Source organism: Podarcis melisellensis (genome assembly GCF_964234715.1).
Source record: "Podarcis melisellensis genome assembly, chromosome: 16".
Lineage (NCBI taxonomy): Eukaryota > Metazoa > Chordata > Lepidosauria > Squamata > Lacertidae > Podarcis > Podarcis melisellensis.
In genome coordinates, this window is record NC_138533.1 from 37,491,953 (window position 1) to 37,501,074 (window position 9,122).

The 9,122-nt window shown below is 44.0% G+C and overlaps 1 long non-coding RNA gene across 1 annotated transcript; it reads left to right on the forward strand.

The window, feature by feature from the left end:
- Window positions 1-4: 4 nt before the first annotated feature.
- Window positions 5-4,921, forward strand: LOC309359626. Its single transcript, XR_014163868.1, has 3 exons — window positions 5-322; window positions 2,754-3,001; window positions 4,468-4,921. It is a non-coding gene; the product is annotated as an uncharacterized lncRNA (long non-coding RNA).
- Window positions 4,922-9,122: the final 4,201 nt, after the last annotated feature.

A 9,122-nucleotide genomic window follows, 5' to 3' on the forward strand; every position in this document is an offset into this window, starting at 1 on the left:
CCAACAAGCGCCACCCCGCCTCCCCATTGGCTGCCCTTGGGGCCCAATCAGAAGGCAGCGAGAAGGGGGTCCGCGCTCCGCAGCGCCACCAATCAGAGGGAGGACGTTCCATTTGCCTTCCCCTGAAAGGGGAGATTAAGAGAAGGGGCGGAGGAAGAGTCTATATTCCCCAGGGAGAGGGAGGGAGGAAAGAGGAAGGAGTGGCTATGACGTCACAGCTCATTCTTTTCTAATGGGATCTCTTCGTTTGCTCTGTAATATCTTTGAGAAATAGATGGGGGGGGGGGAATTGACAGTGGTAAGACCTCCATATCTCTCTTCGGTAAGTCACTGTAAATAAATACACGATTTAAAGCAACTCTAATTCTACTTAATATGGGCATGGAAGCAATCCCCGATTGAATGCAACATTATTTACATCTCGGGTGGGCATTATTAGGACTGGGCGTTGAGGGATTCTCTCCATCCTTCCGCCAAAATCCACAGCGGCCGCGGCTGAAGTGCACCTTGATTGCATTAAAAAAACCAAAAGAAACGCGCGCGCACACATACATAACGGGAATATATTTTATTGCACTGCCGAACAGAACAAAACGGCTTCTGCCTTTTTCAGTAGCCCTGGTGTGAATTCTGCAGTGGGAATATAGATGCAATCAATTGCACATTTACAAATACCACATATTAGCATGCCTTTTTCTTTAGCAGTAGGACACCAAACTACTGTTGTAAACTGTCTGAAAAACTGCTTTACAACGCGTCTTGGGGGAGCTGCTAGCTATTGGCAAATCTGGAGGCCTTGTGCAAATGGCCCTGCTCGTGGGGTGGATGGGTGGCTAGCAGTGCTGTCAGGATGAGGGCGAGCCCTGCCCATAGGCCAGGAGTGGGAAATCTGCAGCCCTGATTTTTACATTCCAGAGCCTTTTGATAAGATAAGGGTGGCCTGGTTCCTTCCCCTGGCAATCCACTGATAGGGAGGGAGAGAGATAGAAGCAGCTGTCAGAAAGAGAATTACTCTTATTTTCATTTCTATAATGCTTTATATTTTTCATAAAATAATCTCAGTTTATAGCACATTAAAGTATTAGGCAGTGTTGGGGTCTGCTAACCGGGCCCAAGCGAGCCACACTCACCAGTGTGATGGTGAAATCTTCCCAAATAGCCTTTGTTCATATTTTTAATAGGCATCTCCCCTCCCTTTCCCCCTTTTGCAGTTCCTTGCACTGATCAAAACAGGACATCCTGCCTGGAGACCTTGAAGGGGAGAGTTGCCTGGCAGAGGGGATTTTTCCTGAAATCGCCTAGCAACGTTATCTGGTTTTCACATATTTGTGGCTCATCCTCCTAAATTCCAAAGCAGGCAGTTTTTTACAGAAGCAAAATGGCATCAGGCTAACCAAAAAAAGAGACAAAAACAGGCCTCTGTGGCTTTTCCTGAGACCCCACAAAACAATGTCCCAGAGAATCGTGGAAATTGCAATGTGACAAAGCAGAGAGAGGGGGCAGTTCTGTCCCACAGCAGCTGTTCCAACTGAGTTCATCATGTGTGCCAGAATAAACAAAGAGGTTCCAGTCACCACTTGCTCGGATGAAGGGCTGCTGGGACAGTTGCTGCAGCTCTGTCTAAATACAAGACACGATTGCCTATGGACATCTCAAGCCTTTGGGCATTGTTAAAAGTTATTCTTACTCTACTTTCTTCCTCGACATCCCTTCTGCTGGGTGTCTTTACTTATTTAGTTTTCAAACCTGAGGACAGGACTTGTCTTCTTGTTTCTGACTGAATAGCAGGATGAAAGAAAATAGAATAAAAATATTAAACTGTACATTTAAAAGAATGTATGCCATCTTTGTAGTGCTTGGAGTAAAATTTGCTCTTTGCTGTTCTGGTACAGCCAAAAGGAACACTATATTTTCTTATGGAAAAATAAGCTGGTGGTATTGCCAAGTCTATTTCCTGAGGAGCAAGACTCAGGTATCAAGCAACAATAAATAACACTGGGAAACAGTGTTTCCCAGTTCTAACCTAATTTCGTTCTAACCTAATTTCTAACTTGCAGTTCTAACCTAATTTCGTTGTGCTGATTTCATATCTGAAGTTGGTTTTGTTCTGTAAACTCTAGTTTTTTTGCAATTCATGTTTTTCCACTTTTTGCCATAATCTTTGCTTTTCACAATGCAAGAATTCAATATTTTATTAAACACATAGCCAAAGTAGTACAATATGAGTATAAATGTAAGTGACTTACATAGCATTGAACATGACATGTATAGTATTGAAAATGACATGTATATCTATGTACATAAATATGTATATGTTGGAGGTATGCAAAAAATGTATTCCTAAATACAAATATTTAGGCTACAAAACTATAAAAATAAAGAAAAAATAAGTTTGCAAAACAATAATTACCATGTGGTTGGGGTAGATCAATGTGTCAGTGTCCACTTATCCCGTGTAAATATGACATATCAGCAAAAGTCGGAAATTGAAAGATAACTATAGCATGTACATGAAAATCGATTTCAGATTTGAAATCAGCATTGAAAGAACATATAAGAACAGTTGAAAAATCTCATGCAACAGAAAATGAAAAAAAAAAAATGTTCCCCAGTGTAACCCTAGATAATACTGGAGAACATGATATGCTCTGTTAAAGCAAGTCAACTTCAGTATAAAGCCAGTCAGTTCACATGCTAAACTCTGGTTGAGCTGAAAGAGAAGCTTTTAATCTTGCAATTGTGTCCCAATGCAGGCAGGTTGGAAGTGATATTCCCAATCTAGTTGTACAAGCAAGCAGAGGTGAACATCAATAACAAAATCCTGTAGAAGAAATATGGTGTGGCTGTTTGGGTAAACTTTCCACAACTGGTAGTTTATTGATCTGTTTATGACATTCCTACCCCACCTTTCCTCCAAGCAGCTCAAGGTCCTTCTCCCCATTTTATCCTCACAACAACCCTGTGAGGCAGGCTGGCTGAGAGGGAGTCAGACTGGCCCAAGGTAACCCAGTGAGCCTCGTGGGGATTCGAACCCTGGTCTCCCGGGTCCTAGTCCAGTGCTCTAACCACTCCACCACACAGGCTCTCCTAGAACCTGGGCATGGTGGCCGTGAGTACTAGGCTAGCAATGGTGGTTGCCCAGCAGAGGAATGTTCAACCGTTTGAACTGAGGTTCTCTGATCCTCAGCATGTACAGGTGTACAAAGATTTGTGGTGCTTACCCCTTGCGATTTTTGAGAAAAATACGGCTTCCAATGAACTCCTGGCAGTAAGTGAACATGGCCATTTCCAGTGGACTTAGCTCCTGGGGTCTAGTCTAGGTGTGCTGGGAGTGGCACGGGTATTGGGAGATGGAGGTGTGTGGCCCTGACCATGGCATAGAGCAGGGGGACCTCACACCCAGAGGCTGAATGTGGCCCTCCAGAGATATCTAGCTGGTCCTTGGGATGGTCCTGTGGCCACCTCCCTTCCCATTCCACCAGGAAACCCCTTCTCTGCCCCTGCCCTGCAGATATTTTGCCTGGGTGTGCCCTTGAGCAGTGATGATGCCTCTTGCTTCCTGCATGGGGGATGGAGAGGGGGGTGAGGTGGTGCCTTAGAAAATATGAGAGAACAAGGTGTGTCTGAGGATGTGCTCAGCCCAGGAATTTGTTTTCAGGACAAGAGCTGAAATTTGCGTAAAATTGTTTTACACACCAAGCTGTTCCATTTTATTAAATTTTCAAAAGTTTAGAATATAAGGTTCAATACATAAATTCGTCTTTTCCTGACTTCCCATCCCATTTTCTATGGTGTTTGAATTTCTCCTCCTTTGCTGCACAGTACCTTCTATTTCTTATACTGTATCAGCACTTCAATGCTATATATATATTCTCTAATTCCATCTGTTGCTCATATTTTAAATCCTGCTCTTGATTTATATTATTATATTATATTATATTATATTATATTATATTATATTATATTATATTATATTATATTATATTATATTATATTATATTATATTATTATATTATTATATTATATTATATTATATTATATTATATTATATTATATTATTATAGCTATAATATTTCCCTTAATAGTCCACAAAGGGCACAAAACAAGCAGCCCTCAGCTTTTGTGCCTGGGGTCTGGGTTGTGGGTCCAGTGGGTCCTTGTGCACTGAGTACCAGCATCTCTTTTCCTAGAAAAGAAGCTATTAATTTGTGGTTTATATGATTTGGTGGTTCTTGAATACTATTTTTCCCCTGTTTATTTTTATTCCTTTGTTCCCAAGCTGTGGGATTGAAAATACTCAATTCAGAGTGGGCAATGAATATTGTAAAAAATGAACAGTTTGTTATAAAACTATTAAAATGATACACTAAGCAAAAACCAGGTGACATTCAAGACCTTTGTTAGAAACCCAGAAGCTGCTGGTCATCCTAAACCTTTTGTTAAAGTTCAATTCCTCTCTCTCCTCAGTATTCCAGCACCACTGGATGTTGCTGAGCCCGTTGGCATTTTGCCGGAGGGCTTCAGCCATGAAGAACTCCAGGTCCAGCTAGCTTCTGTCCTAGCTGGCTTGAAGAGCTGGAAAAAAGGGGTCCTGATCCCCACCGTCGGTACCAATGACCCTCCTGCGAACTCTGCCATTGCCTTGGTTACAAGGAGAAGCCAAGGAAACGCTACAGCTGCTTCTCGGCACTATGGATGAACCCGCTGAGATGGCCACCTTGGACCTCCTTTTGTGCCCTGACATCTTTGACCAGGGATTATGTGCCCTGGTGAGGTAAGAGGAAGAGCACAGTGATCTTCAAACATTATGGCAAACAAGCAGCACTCATTCATTGCATGGTGTGAGAATGTGCTTCTCTTTGCTCTGCTTTCTGGGGTGCCTTTCCCTTCGCTCATAAGATCCTATTTGTTAGACATTTCAGGGGCTGGGTTGGCGGCATACATCATTTCAGCTCTGAAGAATAAGCGTTTTGCCGGGGTGCCAGAAGTCACTGCAGCTATCTTCCTGGAGGTGTGGGGAACAGGTGTTGAAGGAAGAGTGCGGACAAGTGGGTAGAGCAAAGAGCCCCCTTCTCTGTATCTGCTGAATGTGGACTGTGGAGTCTTTCTCCTGTGTCTTTCCCAGAGGGAAATGCCCTCCCAGGAGCAGAAGAGGGTCTCCTAGGGTCCTCAGCAGCTGCCTGGAGCGGCTGATCTTGCTGAGCCTGGCCATAGCCTCTGCATTCCTTGATTTCATTCAGAAAATAGGCAGAGAAAGAATCTCCAGAGTGTTTCAGGGCATCACCTTTACAAATCAATTCAGCTGCCACAGTTTCTTCCAAGGAACCTCAGGAATTGTAATTTGGTGGAAGTATTGAGAATATTTTGAGATTTTTAGCTTCCCTCATACCGCTATGATTATCATTGTCATCTACATAAAACAATCCAATAACATTGTTTTCTGGGTAGTTTAAAGAACTACTGTTCCCAAGGTTCCCCATTTAAAAGGTTCTCCATTCTCCTGATGCAGATAACAGGCACCCATCCCAGTTTAGATTGGGAGCGAAGGATTAAAGGCCCCCTCCTTTCCTCACCAGGTCCTCCTGGTGTCATAGCTACTTTTTTTCTAAGGATTGTCTCCACCATTAGTCATCTTCAGAGTAGACCCATAGGAATCAATGTACATGACTCTCTAGTTCTATTCATTTCAATGGCTCTAATCGGAGCAGAACTTAGTTGCGTAGAACTCTAAAGTGTGTAGTAAAACTACAGGTGGTGGATAAAGCGAAAACCTGTATTAACCTCCGTCTGAAAAGTGCTTTGTGGGGGCAAGGGAAGTGCCTATAACACTCTCCTCCCCGGTCTCCTCACTGGTAAGCGTCTTTCTCTTTGGGGTTCTTTAGCTGCTCAAGAACCGCCTGCAAGAATCCAGCGCTGCAAGGAAACCCTGGTGCAGTTCCTCCTTTGGCTGGAGCAGAGGAACAAGGAAGTGCAGAAGCTCAGCCTGCGAGGATTAGCTCTCCTGCTGGAAGCGACTCCCAGAAGGAAGGATGGAGGGGGCAATCTAAGGTTGTTTAACGCAAACCTTCTAAATTTGCTCTTCCAGAACCAAGATATGAACCGAAATGCAGCTATTCTCCAAAATTGCATGCCTCCAAATTTTGTGATTCAGTTCCTTCATGCAAAAAATGTCTTCAGAAATGCTGATCAGAAGGAAGTGAAGACAAATGCACTTGAGACGCACATTCAAACAACTAAAGCTAAAAATAATAATGAACAAACATAGAAAAATGAAAAAAATACAAATGCAAAAAATATGTATCAAAGTAATATACAGAAATTTATGCAAGATGAATAATAAACAATATGTACAATAAATATGTACAATAACAATATGTACAAAACCATATGTACAATAAACAATAAATATACCATATTTCAGTTCTTCTTTTCTTCCAATTGACTTACTTCATCCTCATCACAGTTCTATTTTCATTTTTGGTTAACTTATTTACCCATATCTTCTTTTGCAGAAGTTAATCAAAACAAGTCCAAGTATTAATTTGAGGGCACTGCTTTTTAAGGTATTCTCTATATGTCTATGTAATACTGACAATGGAAGAAGACATGTTCCATTGTTTCCTGCTGCCCAGAGCCACATGGACATTTCCTCTCCTTGTATGGTGTCTTCCTATATCAGTCTTCCTGAATAGCTGAGGGGAGGGCCTGACAACGGGCCAGAGTAAAAGCCCTTTGCTGTTTGGGGATTTCAAGGTTGGATATGTATGGCATTTGGGAGGTGAGGTATCTTCTGGTTTCATTGATTAGAAAATTTGGGGACCTGGGTAGATCTGCCAGGCGATGTGTGTCTTCCACACACTGTTTAATGTATTTATTTTTGCTTGCTCATATCCCATGTCAAGTAGAATCTGTGGGTTAAAGCCTAGAGTAGTTATTATATTTTTCACTGCACGTTGAATGTAGTTGCTGTGGGCTTTTCTGCTTCCTGATGAGCAAAGGGCTGCGCCCAGATATTTGAAGCAGGTGACCTGCTTGATCTTGTGACCATTGATGTACCATGTACGTAGTTTGGGCCTCTTGGCAAAAACCATGATTTTGGTTTTCTGGTTATTGAGTTCCAATTGGCTCTCCTTACAATATACTGCCAGTGTTTTCATGGCTCTTTTAAGGCCTAGCAGTGATCTTGAGAGGGAAGCTGCATCATCTGCATAAAGCAGCACCAGAATATGCCTTCCTGTGAGTATTGGAGGGTGAGAATTTGTATTATGAAGGTAGGAATGTTAGGGCGTCATCCTACTCTTGAGTAGGACCCTGGCAGAGACACATGCCTGACTGGCATGTTCTCTCTCTCCTGGTCAATCGTTTGGGAGCTTCAAAAGCTTTCTTCTGCCCAGACATCACAGCGACTGATGCCAACAGACATCAGCACACTTAGGGATCCACAGAGTTTGCGCAGTCCGCGTAACAGAACTCAGTAGCTCAGCATTTGGCTAATCTACGTTTATTTACATATACAGTGGTACCTCAGGTTACAGACGCTTCAGGTTACAGACTCCGCTAACCCAGAAATAATACCTCGGGTTAAGAACTTTGCTTCAGGGTGAGAACAGAAATCGTGCTCCAGCGGTGTGGCAGCAGCAGGAGGCCCCATTAGCTAAAGTGGTACCTCAGGTTAAGAACAGTTTCAGGTTAAGAATGGACCTCCAGAATGAATTAAGTTCTTAAACCGAGATACCACTGTAAAACACTCGGAGAATTCTGACTTATCTCCTTCCTCTTTCTCATCAGACAGTAAAGAGAGAGAACAAAGGACAATAGAACACAGTAACACAAACATCCTGTCTCCGTCACTTCCCACTTTGTGGAATGAAAACATACACCGTCATGTGATAGACAACAACCCCATGACTGCAAGCACCTGGAATGAATCTTCGACAAGGAAATCATGTCATTTTTATAAAAATTGAAGAAAGGAGCCAACCCATGATGACGCCTGGGCTGAGGATGTAGAGCCCAAAGAGACCCCGCTGCCTCCCGATCCCCAGGAGAGTGAAGGAGAAGAGACCAACAGCGCAAGAAGCATGTGGGTGTTTGGCTACGGAGCTCTGCATGCTCTCACCGGAGAGCAATCGCTCAGCAAGGCATGGAGAAGGGGGTCACTGATGCTGCAGTCGCTGGAGTCACGGAGGCTGGGGGCTCTCTTTGGGCTTGGTCACTTGGCCCAGCAGCTGCACTACAAGCCCCAGGGTGCCTTGCTGAGCAATCGCTCACCAGGGAGAGCATGCAGAGTTCCGGCAGCCCACAGGGCCACCCTCTGTCTCCTGATCCCCGGGGCAGCGAAGGAGAAGAGAGCGTTGGTGCGAGGTTGGGAGAGGATGGAGAAGAGCAGGCTGGACTCGGGGATACCTTGCAGCTCTCCCTCCGTGGGGAAGGCACACCGGGGCTGGAGTTTGGCGGAGTTGCAGAGAACTGAAAGTGAATGGGAGCAGGTGTGAGGCGCCTTTCCGGCCGGCCGGCCGATATGAATTCACGAGGATCTGTCTAGATCCGCCTTTTACCTTTTCCCGCCATCTGTCATGGATGCTTTAGCTGAGATTCCTGCATTGCAGGAGGTTGAACTATATGACCCTTGGGTCATTTCCAACTCTACCCTTCTATGATCCTATGCTGAGAGGCTGCTGTAGAGACGGCATTGCATGGGTGTGTGGGGGTGTGGAGCTGTTATGGAGGAGGCACATCCAGCCTACAAGGAGAATGCCGCAGCAAGAGCAGGCAATGCATTCCTAGGAGATCAGATCTGCTGCCTCCATGTATGGTTGCAACCTGTCCCATATAATATAGGATTGTCCCGTATTTCAATGTAAAATGCTACGTCCTGTATTGATACAGTTTTGTTCTGTATTTCAGGTCCTCTCTCTCTCCCAAGTTAGGGCAGAGAGAGAGAGAGAGCTCACAGCAGAGCAGAAATACAGGACAAACTGTGTCCTGTATTGATTCAACACAGGACCTAGAATTTTACACTGAAATACAGGGCAATCCTGTATCATATAAGACGGGTGGCAACCTTAGCTGGGGCATATGAAGGTATCTGGTTGTGCTGATGCAGCATGACATTTCTTCTT